Genomic DNA, 15,191 nt, shown 5'->3' with positions numbered 1-15,191 from the left:
GTTTCCACAGCTTCAGAGTGGGACGGTTACCTGAACGTGTTTGTGCACCTTGACATCTTTGTGGTGCTGCTGATCTTCACAAAGTAATGGGATGGAAAGGTTGGTTGACTCTGTGTAATGCCTAATTTATTATAAGTGAGCAATATAATCAATTTATGAACTTGTATAGCTTCAAAATATTGATTTCATGTAATCAGCATTGGAAATCAGCCAATATTCTAACAGAAATGCACCATGGAGTGTGTTGTTTCTGGTTTGTCTGTGTGCATTTTGCTAAAATAACTCAACCTCTATGAGTGATCAGCTGCCGGTCTGTCTACACCAGGGTTGTCAAATTCATTTTAGTTAAAGAGCCACTTTCAGCCCAATTGCTCTGTCGTGGGCCGAACCAGTAAAATGATCAAAATGACAAAAGTCAGACAAAACAAACAATATAAACAAGACAAAATATTACAAAGGTGAGACACAGAATGACAAAAAAATGAGACAAACACACGAAACAATAAAAAGTGGACAAACGACAAAAACGAGACAAAGAATTACATAAATGACACAAAATGACAAAAATCAGACAAATGACATGAAGCAAAACAAAAAACAAACAAAGAAATTGACAAACAGGTTAAAAAAAAACGACACAAAAATAGACAGAAAAGCACAAGTGAGACAAAAAGAAACCCAAAACAGCAAAAATGACAAACCAAAGTATGTGTGACAAATGACAAAAAGCTGACAAAAAAGACAAAATATTATAAAAATGATAAAAATGAGACAAACGACGCGAAACAAAAAAACACAGACAAAAAAGTTACAAAGCGACAAAAAAAAAAAGACAAAAAACCCACAAGTGAGACAAAAGGAAACACAACAACCAATCTAGTATTTTACCTTGTGATCAAAACAGCTTGTCATGGTCTATAAATTATTTTAAATGTATAGTTTTACTAATTTACAATTTGCAGTTACTGTCTTCTCTGTAATTTTTACACTTTGAGGACCGGATTAGACCCTCTGGAGGGCTGGTTTTGGCCCACCCCTGTTCTACACCTTGACATTTACAAAGCTGAGATGGGTTAGGTGACAAGGACATGGGAGATGGAGGGCAGATTGTACGAGCGTGGAGAGGAAAGAGGAGTAAATGGAGATGGAGTGTGAAAGGGGAGAGGCTGGGAAGAAGAAAGGAGATGAAGACACTCATGTTCCAGCTACAGTGTTTCTTCATCAACATATAATAAGCCACAACAACCACAAAAAAAAAAAAAAAGAAAATGCTGTGTGGAGTGGTGGTCGTTGGGAGTCTGCTTCTTGATGGATGACCTGTCAAAATGCTGGAGGAGGGTTAGGTGTAGGGGGAGAGTTGTGAGAATAGAGAGATGTGGGAGGAGGAGGGGATGGAGCGTAGTGATGGTGACAGGGGGTCATTTATCTGTCTGCTGGATCTGACCGGCCGGTCGCTACGGGAGATCAGGATGTTCAGCAGCATCTCCTCTGACCGCCAGCGTCTCTTTTGTTCTTGACCCACACTTCTTCTTCTTCTACTTCATGGTCCTACCGTACTTTCCGCTCATCTTGGTCTCTATCCAATTCTCGCCACAACTTTTTTCTTAAGCTCTCAAACACTTCATCTGTTCACAGGCCGCACGCTTCAGCTGCTTTCAGCTACAGCGCATCGTCTGACAGTTTTTAATGCGTCACCTGACAGCTGAGGTGCTTTTTAGCTCTGGAACAAAAGCTCACTTCACCTATTTACAGCTCTCACACTTGAGCTATATCTGGTACTTCAACAGCTTTCAGCCTGAACACGTCAACTGACACGTCAGCGTATTACTATGCCAAGGAACGCAGTGGAGTTATGTGATGATCGGCGTACGTTTGTCTGTTAATCCGTCCGTCTGTCTGTCCGTGTGCAACATTACTCAAAAACGGACTAACGGATTTGGATGAAATTTTCAGGGGAAGTCAGAAATGACACAAGGACCACCTCATTAAATGTTCACAGTTCCCATTGCCAGATATAGCTGTGTCGCTGTAACCATGACAACAAGTGAACACTGTATCAGTTACCTGCTGATGATCACATGATTGCGATCCTACTACAAATTGATGAATAAATTAATCCTTTTAACTTAACCAGTAAGCCAAAAAATGACGTTAATTACTTACAGCATTGTCTGTGTGGCGTTTAGAGCGCTTAGAAGTAGAGATCCATGTATCCAGAAAAGCACGTACATGTGTAAAGTTAAACATTAAAATAGCGGACAGAAAGTGACAACTGTCAACATACAACTTCAGAGTAAAGGCCTTTTCAAAATAAAAGTACATTGATAATTCTTCCTTAAGGGCAACACACCATGGACATAAAGTTAGATAAAATAAAACGCTCGCAACAAGGTGAAACACCAGTGAACATCGGCATTAGTAGATCAAGCTGTAAAAACAGCACCATATTCTGTTTTCTTCTTGTAAAATGACTCATACATGCATGAAAGTCATTGTTATTGATGACTTTTATAAAGAACTGATCCATATCGTGCTGCATGTAATGGCTTTGTTGACATTCAAAATTATGGCAAAAACTGACTTGCATCAATCTGTAGGAACGAAACTCCGACCCCTGTACAGTTAATCTACCGTACTTAAAGAATGTATCAGCAGGGCTCCAGACTGCGACCAAAATGACCGCATTTGGGACCTTTTTCTAAGAATGTGCGAGTTAAAATTTCAAGCGGTCGCATTGTGTGAGGGCATGATGATCACTGAGCTGTATTTGTGTTGCTCTTACTGGCACAAACAGTTACTGTGGAAAGTAGTGCCTTTATAACTTTGGTGTATTGTGGTATTTTTTCTTAAAAATGTGGTCTTCTCATGAAATGTGGAGCGCACATACATGCACTGTTTTTTCTGCTCATAGAAAAGACCACATGTAGAAAAAAAAAATCTCTGTTTCATCTAGCATGAACGCTCTAGTTTAACTTTTAAACATATTTTTTGGGAACACACCTGTCTGAGCACTGCAGCTACCAAGCAGCAGCTAGTGGAGCCTGCAATGTGGGGCATTTGGGGAACATTGGCAAATTGTAGTGTTTATCATTAGAAAATGTTCAGCAAGTGATGTATTTTGCCTGCGACTAGGTGGTCGGTGCGACCAAATGAGAAAGTTGGTCTTACCGGTGCTACCAGTGGGAAAAAATTAGCCTGGATCCCTGATCAGCTATCAGCAGATGTTGATAAGAACATGTTACGGGAGGACTTTTGGGTACAATTCAATCTATGTTTTACCCCTGGAAGATGCACTAAATACTGTGATGCAACTATTTGTGCACGAGCAGGAACGTAGCACAACAAGCGCTGCAAATATTTTGACCCTAAAATCAATGAATAACTCAATATTGGTTCATAACATTTGTGATTATCACTTTGACCTTAATCGGGCAGCACACAGGCTAGTTTGAATCTTACCATGATGACGATGCTTCTCGCTGACAGCTCACCTGTGATCCAAGCTCTGCTACATGTGCTGCAGAGTTTTGTGAGTCAGAGCTGCTTTGCTGGACAAACTCTGTGATGACGACATTTCTAAATTGCTCTCAACCTTTTTTATGGTTTCTGTAAAAAACAAACAAACAAAAATTCAATATTAGCACATATTGGACAACAAATATGCTGACTTGCAACATCAGCTGATAAAATCCAACCACCAATATAGTCTGTTTTACACCTGCAGCTTTCAGCACACATGAGGACACTTACATTTTCCTCAGAAAATGTGTCCTTTTTCTATCTTATTCTATATCCTCCACATTTTTCTCTCTCCTTTTTTGCTCGTTCAGCTCTCTCCCTCCTAATCTGTTTTCTGTCTGTCTTTATTTCTTGCTTTTCCCCTCCCTTTTTAAAAATCCCCCCTTTATCCATCCAGTGGGACTAATAAGCTGCGTTATGAGTCAGTGTGAGGAGAGAGGCAGATGGGATTCAGCTCGTAGGCCAGATAAAGATTTTAAACTCAGGCTGTGTCTTATCACACCCTGTCATTGCTTTTTAAACTGAACACATACTGCCTGGTATTATGTGTGGAGCGGTAAAAAAAATCCCCCAGTTTGAGATAGTGGAAGTTCTTTCTGACTCATGTTGGAGTAATCCCTGTAGCTGAGGGTGCCAGGAATGTCAGGGCTAATTTAAATGCAGACATTTTTGGGCAAATCACAAAAGCAGCGCCAGGAGTTGACTCAGTGTTATTGCACATTAATTAGTCAACATCTTTACCAAGAAATTGAATTTTAAATCTGATTTTAGATCTGTTTTTGCCAGTTGTTGGACATATGGCTCATCTGCATTCTCCTCAGCGCCCAGTATGTCGCCGTGTTTATCGTTCGCGCGAGGCCATTCGGTGACGAGGAAGACAACATTTTGTAGTCAGAGTGAGCTGCTTTCCATCAGCCATCATTATTTTTAATTACTTTATTTCCCCGCCTTTCCCACTGTGTTTGTTGTGCACCACAGCAGAGTACCACAGGAAGCAGGCTCTTACAGGAAGCGGATTCAAAGACGTGAACCTGTGAAGTCTCAAATTAGACTCCATCAAGGCAAAAAATAGATCAGAGTACAGAAGGCAGAGAGTGGTGTTTCTAAAGCTGACAGTCATGTTTTGGCAAGCATGAGCAAAGTGTAAAATTGTTGCTTTGAAAGGATTTTTTTTTAACCTGACTTTCTGTGTACAGCTGCATGCACAAATGCAGGCACTCCTGGGCGAATTAACCGTTTTGTTACTTTTTTTTGAAGTGAAAATATGTAGATGCAGCTACTGCAGAAACTAGAATTTTTGTGGAAATGTTTGTATATGTCAGTAAAGCAGAAGTAGTCACAAAGACAGTCATTTTCCATTACTTTAAAAGATATTATGATACGAGTTGGTGTGAATTTCTTTTCTGCTGAATATAAAATAGAAATGATGATGTGATTTTTGCTGCAGTCTGTACCAAAGAAGCACGCTTCCTTATATCCGGAGAGTATGATTTATAGGCTGCGTCATCTCTATAGCAACACAGGGTTTCATTTATAGTCATATTTTGTGTTCGTCTTTATCAAAAAATTGCAGCTGTTGTGACTGTGTGTTGCACTTGGCCCTATTGCAATTTCAATTATACTTTGATTAATTGCTCATCTATACTGTTAAGTAGGTAACGGTGAGTTTTGTCATGACAATTAATTGCCGTACGAGTACTTGATAACAATATAATACTTTTCTTCTCCTCCTATTAGTTTTAGATAACAGGTGTTGGCCTCTCAGCACATCACACATCAAAATAACTACCAGTTGGTGCCTTTAAACGACGTGGAAATAGTGATTAAAAAAAACATTTCTGTGAATTCCATCCTGCTGTCTTTTACAGGTGAATGACAACCATTCTAACTATCATGCAAAATAGTTGCAGTCAGCTCAGTAACTCCGGTCAGCTGATTATGCAGCTGCAGTGACAGGCTGCAGAGTATCGGCGCATTAACACAGGAACGCAGGCTCGTTTTTAATGTGTGTATGCTGCAGGGATTTCTGGTAGGCTCCGATGTTATTTATGACCATAGAAGTGATGTAAGAGATGAGGCTGAAAAATGAAGTGCATTGTTTCTAACATCCAGTTGGGGGCGACTCCTCTGGGTTCTAAAAGAAGTCTGATTGCATAGAAGCCTATAAGAAAATGGCCCTGCTTCTCTTTTGTTTTGCCACCTCAGTAAACATTTCCCCCGATGAGTTTCAAGTCTCCTGCAATCCAGCATGCTGTTCATTTGGTAAATTTTCATTCCATTTACAGTAAAATGGATAATGAAGATGAGGCAGGACTACCTTGTGATTGACAGGTCACTACTGTATTGGGGTTTCATCGTGTCTTTGAGTTCGCAGTCAGATCCAGCCCTCGCTCTCTACATCCAGTTTCAAAAGAGCAACATGGCGATGTCCACATGCCAAAACGACACGCTTCAAAACAGTACTCTATATATATATGCTGTCTATGTTTGTTACTGCTATATACGAAACAGAAACACTTGCAATCAGTGTTCCCACGATACAAGATTTCTGGCTTTGATACTGCGCCAACACCTCAGTAAAAACCTAAAACATCAGGAAAAGTAGCTGAATAACAGGGAGCAGCATTCAACTTAAAATTTGTTGTGTTGTCATTAATTTACAAAGTCAATGCAAGGCAGTAAGTGATGTGAAAAGAAGGCATTGAACAACAGTAGTGAACTGCTGTTTCACAAATGTTCATATCCAACCAGAGATGGAGGAACTCTGGATTAAGATCAGCTCTTTGCGTGTTCATGTCTCTGCACCTGCACGTGTCACAGTGCTGCTTGTAAAAGGATAAATCCAGCAGCAGTAGTCTGAGGCTTGTTTTAAACAGCCACTCCGATGATTTATAACTGGCGTCGTTTATCTGCATGCTACTGAATGTCTGACATTTAGCAGCTCGCAGTAACGTGACTTAATGTTAGCAGTGGGAACGCTACATGTAGAGATGTTTGCCACATTGATAAGTTAGTCAAAGGAGAAATTAAATGGCTGTCATTGCCTTTAATTGCCTCGTCAAACTCTGCCGGATAAAAAAGTTTGCTTGTCACAACATAAATTACATTCGTTTGACTTATGTTTGAGGGCTTGATTTAATTATGTTGTCCGTCACACCATCGTGTCTGATGGTGAAAGTTGGACATGTTGGCTTCCTCGGCCTGTGTAGATAATATGTATATGGAACTGTATGCTTTCTAAATAAATTTCTGGTGCCCTGAATAGACTGTTAAAGCAACAATTACTTGAAGATACACCACTTGTGCATCCAACTTAATATGTCTCTGTCCATCTTTCTATTCTGTCATTTAAATCTCTCTGTCTTTGGTCATGCAAATATATGCATCTCCACTGGCAGCTGGAGCGGGACGGCATTCATATTCAGCAGCTTTTTGTTAAGTCAGTGATAGACTGCTGAGCTCACAAAAATGCATACAGACACACACAGACATGAACTTCAACACAGAGACGTCACTCAAAAAAAAAAACAACAACCCTGCACTCTCATGCACTGCTGCAATCTGAAGTCAATGACATTTACTGCTGCAGCGAGAAACAAACAGAAGGACAACACGGTCTTCCTGCCCTTGACAGGTGATTAGTGTTTAGATGTAGCGTACAACCAGCCTATACGTGCATTAACCTGTGTTTTTGTGTGTGTTTTGTGCCTGCTGATTCACCGGTGACTCACACAAGCCTTGACAGTGACAGGAGAACTCAAGTAATGAAGCACTTCACAGTAATGTGGGCAGATTACCTCTTTGTGTCTGAGTGGCAGAGAGGAATTCATAATGCCATCCCTTCCTGAAAACCAGTCATTACATGCACCTTGAATGCATCTCCCTGTGTTTTAGCTTGCTCATCAGTTTATGAGGGTGAGCCTGACGTTCCTTGTCATCTTGTTGTCATCCTGCGTGATGCGCGTCAGTTTGTTTAGAGGCGACTGCAGCAGTGAGTCGTTAATCAAAGCCTCACAGGGAAAAAGCGGCCTGACAGGCCAACAGTAGGGTTGGAGCCCTTCAGGAGACAACAGGGAACATGAAGTCATTAGTGTTGTGACAAACAGACCTTGGTTCCAGTTAATGTCCTCTCCTCGTAAACCCCGTCATCTTAGCTCATTTCACCTCGTCGTGCCCCGTCTCGTCACGCATCATTTGGCTTCCCGTCGCTCACAATCACCGTCGCTGACATCTTGTCTGATCTGATGGGAAGTTTGCTCCGTCTTTTGGTTTCTGGAGGGTAAAGATGGCTGCATGGAGGAGAGCAGCGCTGAGCTCATTTACATATAAATGACGGCAACGTCTGAGATGGCATGCTCTTGCTCATTTGTCATTTTAAGGTGATTCAGCGTTCGCGTGTTTGTTTGCTTTCTTGTGTGTTTGTCCTCGGTGCTGAAATGTGTCTTTGCTCCGGCATGTGTGTATATTTTTGTGTGTGTGTGTGTGTAGCATCATTATGTGTCAGTGCTGGGACAATCAGCTCTCAATCAAACCCCCCATGCTGCCGGCTGCCTGTGATTTCATGGCTTCCATGACGCTATCTGATGACTTTTCCTGTAGGATAAAATCAATTGACTCATCCTGGAATGTAAAGCAGGCGTGTGATCGTTTTGGCTGCAACTTCAGACAGTTGTGAGGGAAAACGCCGTTGAATGAAAACCAACAGGGTGTAATAACTCAAATCTGCTCGGATGTTAGGTGATACTTTGTTTTAGTAAAAGGGGGAAACAAAAGAATTTCCTGTCAGAGAGTTTCTTTAAAAGCCTGAAAGTGTTCTCCCATGTCAGCTCTCAGAGTGCTTTTGTAACTGGAATCCTTGCTGGCTTTTCCAACTATTTACTTGTAAAGCCAAAAATAGACCAGACAGTGCTATAAGGCCTGGCTAGCACACATCATGTTCGCAGTAATATTAGATGTGATATTAGATTTGTTCTCAGGCTTTACAGGGAATGAGATTAACCCAGTGCTGAGACGCTTGTGGGAAACCCGGCCAGACAGACGTTTTTTTTATTGTAGGAGCTGTGCAATATGACAGAAATATCTACAGTATAGGACTATGAGTATAAATGTTGAGTCTTCATAATAATATTGACATTAGGTCATTTTCACTGTAGTATTTCGACTTATTTTCCTTGAAATTGAAGCCACAAATGCAACTAAGTTCCTTTCCAAACTGCCGGAAAAAACTATTGTACGATTTGAAAGAATCGGACATCTATTTTTAATATGTAGTTTTGCATTATATAGTCATGCTTTAAATGTACTGCATTTTGAAATTATTCAAGCCTCACTGGGTGCTTGTCATGTCATGTAATAACAGCACTTGAAACTGCTTTGCCAATGTTGGAGATATGTGACTGTGTCCAACAAATATGAGTCACTTTCTGAAATCTCATCCCGACGTTACACAGCGATGGGGTAGGCGTGTGTGGTTGTGTCTAGAGCTGCCACGGTTATTTAGAGTAATCAAAGACATTGAAGCTGAAAATGCGTCAATATTTTCGACTGATTTTTAAACAAAACTTAAATTCTTTATAGCAGATTTTTTCACTATTATCACTGCGTAACTGTTGGGTCATGATGTCCGTTATTTTTTTGCTCCTGTCATTGGTCAGCTCCACTCAGATCTACAGCTTCAGACAACAGCAGACTACTTCAAATGATCACGGAACAAAAAGGTGGTTTGTAAACGGTGCAGTTTTGATTGCCGACCACAGCCTCATAGCACAGTGTACAAACACCTGAAGAGAAGACAGACAGGAGATATTCACTTTACATCTGTTTACTTCTCTCCTGCTCTCTGTGCTCACGTACAGTCAAGCCCGAAATTATTCAAATTTTTGACTTAAAGTTACTTTTAAATGTAAATAAAAGCTGAAAAATATATATTTTTTTCCACAATGATGCCTCTTGTACATCACCTTATCATCTTTTGGGAAGCACCTCTGTCATTTCCATTTAAAAACAAACTTGCTGGTTGACTAAAAGTAACTTTAAGTCAAAATTTGGCAGGGGTATGAGTAATTTCGGGCTTGAGTGTATACTGGAATTTATTACAGCTGAACCCCGAATAAAACTCTTCTCATTTTCATATTTGTTCTGTTACTGTTATGGAACGATAAAGAGAAAGGGAATTGCCTTAATTGCATGTTTGGTCTTAATACACAGAACACACTTTTTTCACTTTGATAAACAGTTTAATAGAAACATAGATTTGGTTCGGAATTGCACTACTGACTTCAATAATAAGCCTTTTTTATTTATTTATTCATATTTATTACACTGAAGTCTTCAATTTTGTATTCTCTTATGTAAACCTTAGTTTGTTTCATTGTATGCTGTGCTACTGTAGCATTTTTGAACAAAAATTAATTGTTTAGATTAATCAAATAATTAGTAAAATTGTCAATAAATAGGAAAATATTGATGGCAGCTCTCGTTGTGACTGTAGGCAGAGTTTGAACTTCTCTCTCACAATCAGAACTTTATTATTTAAACACTTTCTCCATCACATTTTGTGTGTTTAAACACATGTAACACTAATAATGCCTTCCAAGAAAGACTGACCAAAATGTGCTTCTTCATCTCCGTACCTCCATGACTGTTTGGACACAGTCGGATGCCTTCAGAATACATTTTTTAAGCATACTGAGACCATTAGCCCTCGCAATAACCTCGATACATGCTGCTATATTTTAAGTAAAGATGCTGAATGAAAGCAACACAAGGCAGAAGCTTGTGTATAACGAGCAGACAGCTGACTAAAGCATCCAGGGAAAAGCTTTTACCGAACATACCTGGATGATTCAAATTAGATTAATCACTTCTAGGCCGACCCCTGATGTCAGCCTCAGTACATTTGGGTTTTGGCCCAGGTCTGCTTGGCAGATATTCCCAGCCAAATGGGAATAAACTGATGGAATCTGTTTTTCAAGGCATCACAGAAAACAAGTGCTGCCATAACTGATTATTGATTTTGACTCCTTGGAGTGTCGAGTCCAAGAAACGCCTGTCGGCCGCTGTCAAGAAAAATTGCCGCTGCTATGGACAGTAATTTGCTTTTAGCTTATGTGCTTGAATATTAGGATTGAAGTGAATACTCCATATCTAATGAAGAAACTTGTGAAACGCAAAGCAAAGGCAAAGTTTTGTTTTACATTGTAGACAGAAGCAAATACCAGCAGTCTAAATTATAGAAAAATACCAGAAACCATAATGCGTCTACTTACAGATAACAATATTTCTTGCCCCTGTAGGCTATCAGCAGGTCATTTGACCTTGGACTTGGATGTCAGAACTGCACAACAGTGTTGATATTATGTGTTAATACTATGGGGCGGCCTGTTTTCACAAAGTGCAAGGACGTTTCCTTCACCACTTTCTCCGTCTTTCTCTCTTTGTCTCCCCTCCATCTATTTTCTGTCCATAATTACAGAGCTCATGAAAGCGTTTAGAGTCTCATGAATATTTAGATCTTTGAGGGGAAGTGTCAGGGGAGACCCATGTGTGGCTGCGCTGCCCTAATTATGGAGATAGGCCTCCACATACTCACAGCAAACACACACTTTAAAATGAGGAAGGAAGGCCAGAAAATGATCAAAAGCTCACACTTTGCACACAGAAAAAAGTTTACCTAGGCTTGAACAGAGTGTGTGTTATACCTTAAAGATTTAAGCATTCTGAGAAATGGATGCATGTGCACACACACATAGAGCAGGGAGATAATAATGGCACAGCTGCTTGAGGCTTGCAGCTGATTCTTTCTGCTCTCTGTATTGTTTAATAGTGAGATAATGATGGACATGGGCCTGGCATATTAGTCAATGGGACTCAGTAGGTTTGTGTGAGGACATTTGCACCAGCAGTCTGGTGTGTTTTTTTTAAAAGTCATGGCAGGGATGAAGAGAAGGGTGATGGAAGTAAGGGATGCATGAATAGATGTATCCGAAAAACAAGAATTTAACTAGAGGTACATGAAGGATAGAATTAGAGGAAGCAGGAAAGGAGGAATAAAAGGTGGATGCAGATATGGTGGATGGAAAAACAGAGACAGGGAGGAAGCGAGGGGGTGGATGGACAGAAAGAGGAAGTAAAAAGGGGTGAGCGAGAGAACGAGGACAGGTGAAAAGAAGGTGAGAAGGAAGCAACCGAGGGCTATATGGAGGTGAAAGGCAGAGATTTTTGCATTTTGGAGGAGACATGTATTGTGAGTGATCACAGAGCGTGAGGATGGTGAGGAGAGAGGTATAAGGAAATGTGGGAGAAATATGAGAGACTTAAACAGCATATGAGGAGGATAAGAGAAGACAGCAGAGTGTGTCACCGCAGATGGTGATGTCTCTGAATGTGAGAAGCGAGGGTGGTGAATTTAAACATAAGTATGTGTTTGTCCCTGATCAGAAAATAGCACGACAATGTAACTGATTTATTTCTACAGTCAGGTATGTACGGTGTTATATGAATTTATGAAGCTCAGATGCTGTCGCTGAGCTGAGCTGAGGAGTTAAAAGTGCTCCCTTAGGCTACCTTTCACATTAGCATCTATTACGGTGCTAACCTAGCAGCCAGCTGACCTCACATACTGGATCAGTGAATTACATTAATGCACTGATGGGTTGTAACTGTCTGAGCCCCAAAACCCACCTGCCACTTTGAAAAGCCTATTAAATTTAGAAAATTGCCAAAATTACACCATTTTTCCGAGCCTGATACTGTGAAAACAGGAAAAATTGGCAAATTTTCAACTTTTAAATGGCCTTTGAATAAATCATGTGTGACTTTTGGTTCTGTGAGGAAAAATAACCAAATATAAACTTTATACTGTGAAATTGAAACAAAAAATCACTTTATTTTATGAGTCTCATTTAAAAGGTTGTCAAAAATACACTGTTTTCTCTAACTACATTCTGTACAAAAACATACAGTAGCACAGTCTTGAAACAATTAGTGACACATCTGCGACCAACAAGCACAGTACAGAACTTCATGGAGTTTTTGGTTAAACTGGATTTAACTGCAGGCTATATGGAAAATGGAAAAAAGGAAAATATCTGTAGAATGTGGAACCTCAGTTATTTTCCAGTACTGGTAACACCTATGAACATTTCAAAAACTGTTGGACTTGTTGATTCCCTTTTTTAACCCAGGATTTTAAAAATAAAAAATCCAAGAAATCATTTTATTTTTTTGTGATTTGTGGCAATTTGCACTCTCCACAAAAGACATTTGAGTTTTTTCCACTTTGAGCAATGGCTCTGTTGTCTTTGGTGCAGGATTTTATATCGCAGTGAAAAATTAAACTGTGACAAGAACAAAAAAATGGTTTGAAACAACTTGGGGTTCAGACAGTTAAAGTCCAGAAATGTGATAGTAAAGTGTTGGAAGACCAAAAGCCTCCAGTACAGCTTTGGTGCTTCAAGTCTCTGAGATCCTGTGATTGTAAAATGCATAAGATGCACACCATTCTCACACTGTTTAGTGACCCCTTGTGAACTGTGTAGAAACATCTGCATCTGTTATGTTTCTGCTGTGATTTAATCAGGTCCCATCTGTCTTGTATTTTAAGCAGGTTGCCTGACGTCTGTGACTTGTTAACTCGACATCCTGTTGTAAGTTGGACCTTCCTCCCAAACTCAGCAAAATCACTATTAACCCTCGTGTCGTCCTGCGGGTCTGAATTGAACCGTTTTGAAGTTTGAAAATGTGGGAAAAAAATTTTAGAACATTTTTTGGTGGAAAAAAGAAATGTTGCAAAAATTGTTTCTTTAAGAACATTCAGAAAAAAATCAACCAAAATCAGGCAAATTTCACTGGATTTTGGTAGATTTTTTTCTGAATGTTCTTAAAGAAAATATTAGAAGTTTTACTGATATATATGTAATCACTTTAGATATTATTAGGATTTATTTGGAAGATTTTTAATCTTTTTTTGAAAATATTTGCAAGAGTTTTCTTGCCAAATTCGGGGGATATATATATATATATATATATATATATATATATATATATAAAGGGGAACTTTTAAGGAATTATTGAAATTTTCTTCCTTAAGACTTTGCAAGTTTTCAGAAATTTGGGGAAATTTTTTTCAGACAAGGAAACAACAGGAGGGTTAAGCTTGTTCACAAATATTGTCATGTTGGATACGTTGTGCATTTGGAAGCTTTTGACTTTGGTACTCAAGTGATTTTTACCTCCACTAATCCAATCTGAAGATAAACATGGATTCAATCAGACGATCCTCGATAGCTCACCTGGTAGAGTGAGAACCCCATGTATAAAGTCCATAGTCCTTTGTGCAGCAGACTGGGATGAATTCCAGCCGACAGGCCTCTTTCTGTGTGTCATTCCCCATCTGTCTGCCCTCTTTTCTGTATCTCTTCAGCTTTCACTATAATACAACCGGAAATGGGACAAAAAATGCATTAAAAAAGAATGCAATCAGAAGATGGACATATTTCAAATAAGTATTCATATGGCTATTTTTCTGAATATGCACTATAAAAGATAATAGATGGCTAGATGATGGATGAAATAAAGACATTTCAGAAAGGATTCAATCATCCATATATCCATTTTCTGGGGTTGGGTTATTGCCATGAGACAATCTGAAAAAGAATCTGAACACCGATGGTGGTAAAGGAGGACACAATGAACCAAAAGCTTGCTCAGTTTACGGACACATGCTGACTTGGATAAAATTGTAGGTGAACGAGGTGGAGAATCATTGACGTGACTGCAGAAACAAGATGAGTGACTAGCGAAAGTCGCGGCAAAATTAGTTTTGTTGACCCGAAAAGTGTCCTGAGTTGACCGATTGAGCTGGTGATGGGAAGCTGACAAGAAAAGGCAAGCCTAGGCCTTATTTTCATTGAAATATCGCTTTTCTCCTGGTGGCATCCTGACATGAAAGTGCAGCTCATTCCCACGACAACATGAGTAAAGTCAACTTTTTTCGTCAGTGTTAAATATCAGCGACAGACCGGGAGCTGCTGGCGTTCAGCCGTCTGAGCTCTGCGGTCGCGACAGGAGATCAGGCTCGTCTCACCAGCACCATGTGGGAGCTTTCATCAGGCCACTTCACAGCCCTGTGAGCGGAAACCAGACCACCACCACATGCTGTGAAGGCATGCTGCCGCTGCACAGACAGTGACGCACACATGGGTACGACCATGACACTCGGAGACACACAAACAGTACCGTGTTGCGCCACTTACAGCAGACCACAGTTTGATGAGGTGTGTCAGTAGTCTGAGAGCAGTGAAGCCCACTCTGGATGTGTGTGAGAGCGAGCGAGGACTTGTTTGCAGTTAATAATCACTTAATCATACAATAGCAACCACCATTCATCATTCAGCTTCACATGCTCTGGATGGGCTAATAATGTCATCCAGCAGTTGTGAGTTCATGAATATTTATGTGTATGTATATGTTCGGCTCCCAGCGGAAGGCAGGAAAAGGTGACGGAAATAATGTATTTATTTATACATCTTTTCTGTTTATTTATGTATGCTGCATATTAGCTGAGGATCGGAATGAATAAACCATTCCAGTGTGGCCTGCAGTCTGTCAGAGCCCCTTTAAAGTGTTTTTTTTTTTTTTGCATCGTCACGACTGGATTTCAGTTTGAGTTT

At 40.0% G+C, this 15,191-nt stretch overlaps 1 protein-coding gene across 4 annotated transcripts in view; it reads left to right on the top strand.

The window, feature by feature from the left end:
* Window positions 1-15,191, top strand: part of LOC110950720 (SPRY domain-containing SOCS box protein 4-like) — a 92,508-nt gene that overhangs the window by 379 nt on the left and 76,938 nt on the right. The window lies entirely within an intron of this gene.

This window comes from Acanthochromis polyacanthus, chromosome 9 (assembly GCF_021347895.1).
Source record: "Acanthochromis polyacanthus isolate Apoly-LR-REF ecotype Palm Island chromosome 9, KAUST_Apoly_ChrSc, whole genome shotgun sequence".
NCBI lineage: Eukaryota > Metazoa > Chordata > Actinopteri > Pomacentridae > Acanthochromis > Acanthochromis polyacanthus.
Note: the sequence above shows the minus strand (reverse complement) of the source record. Positions and strands in the feature narration are given on the sequence as shown.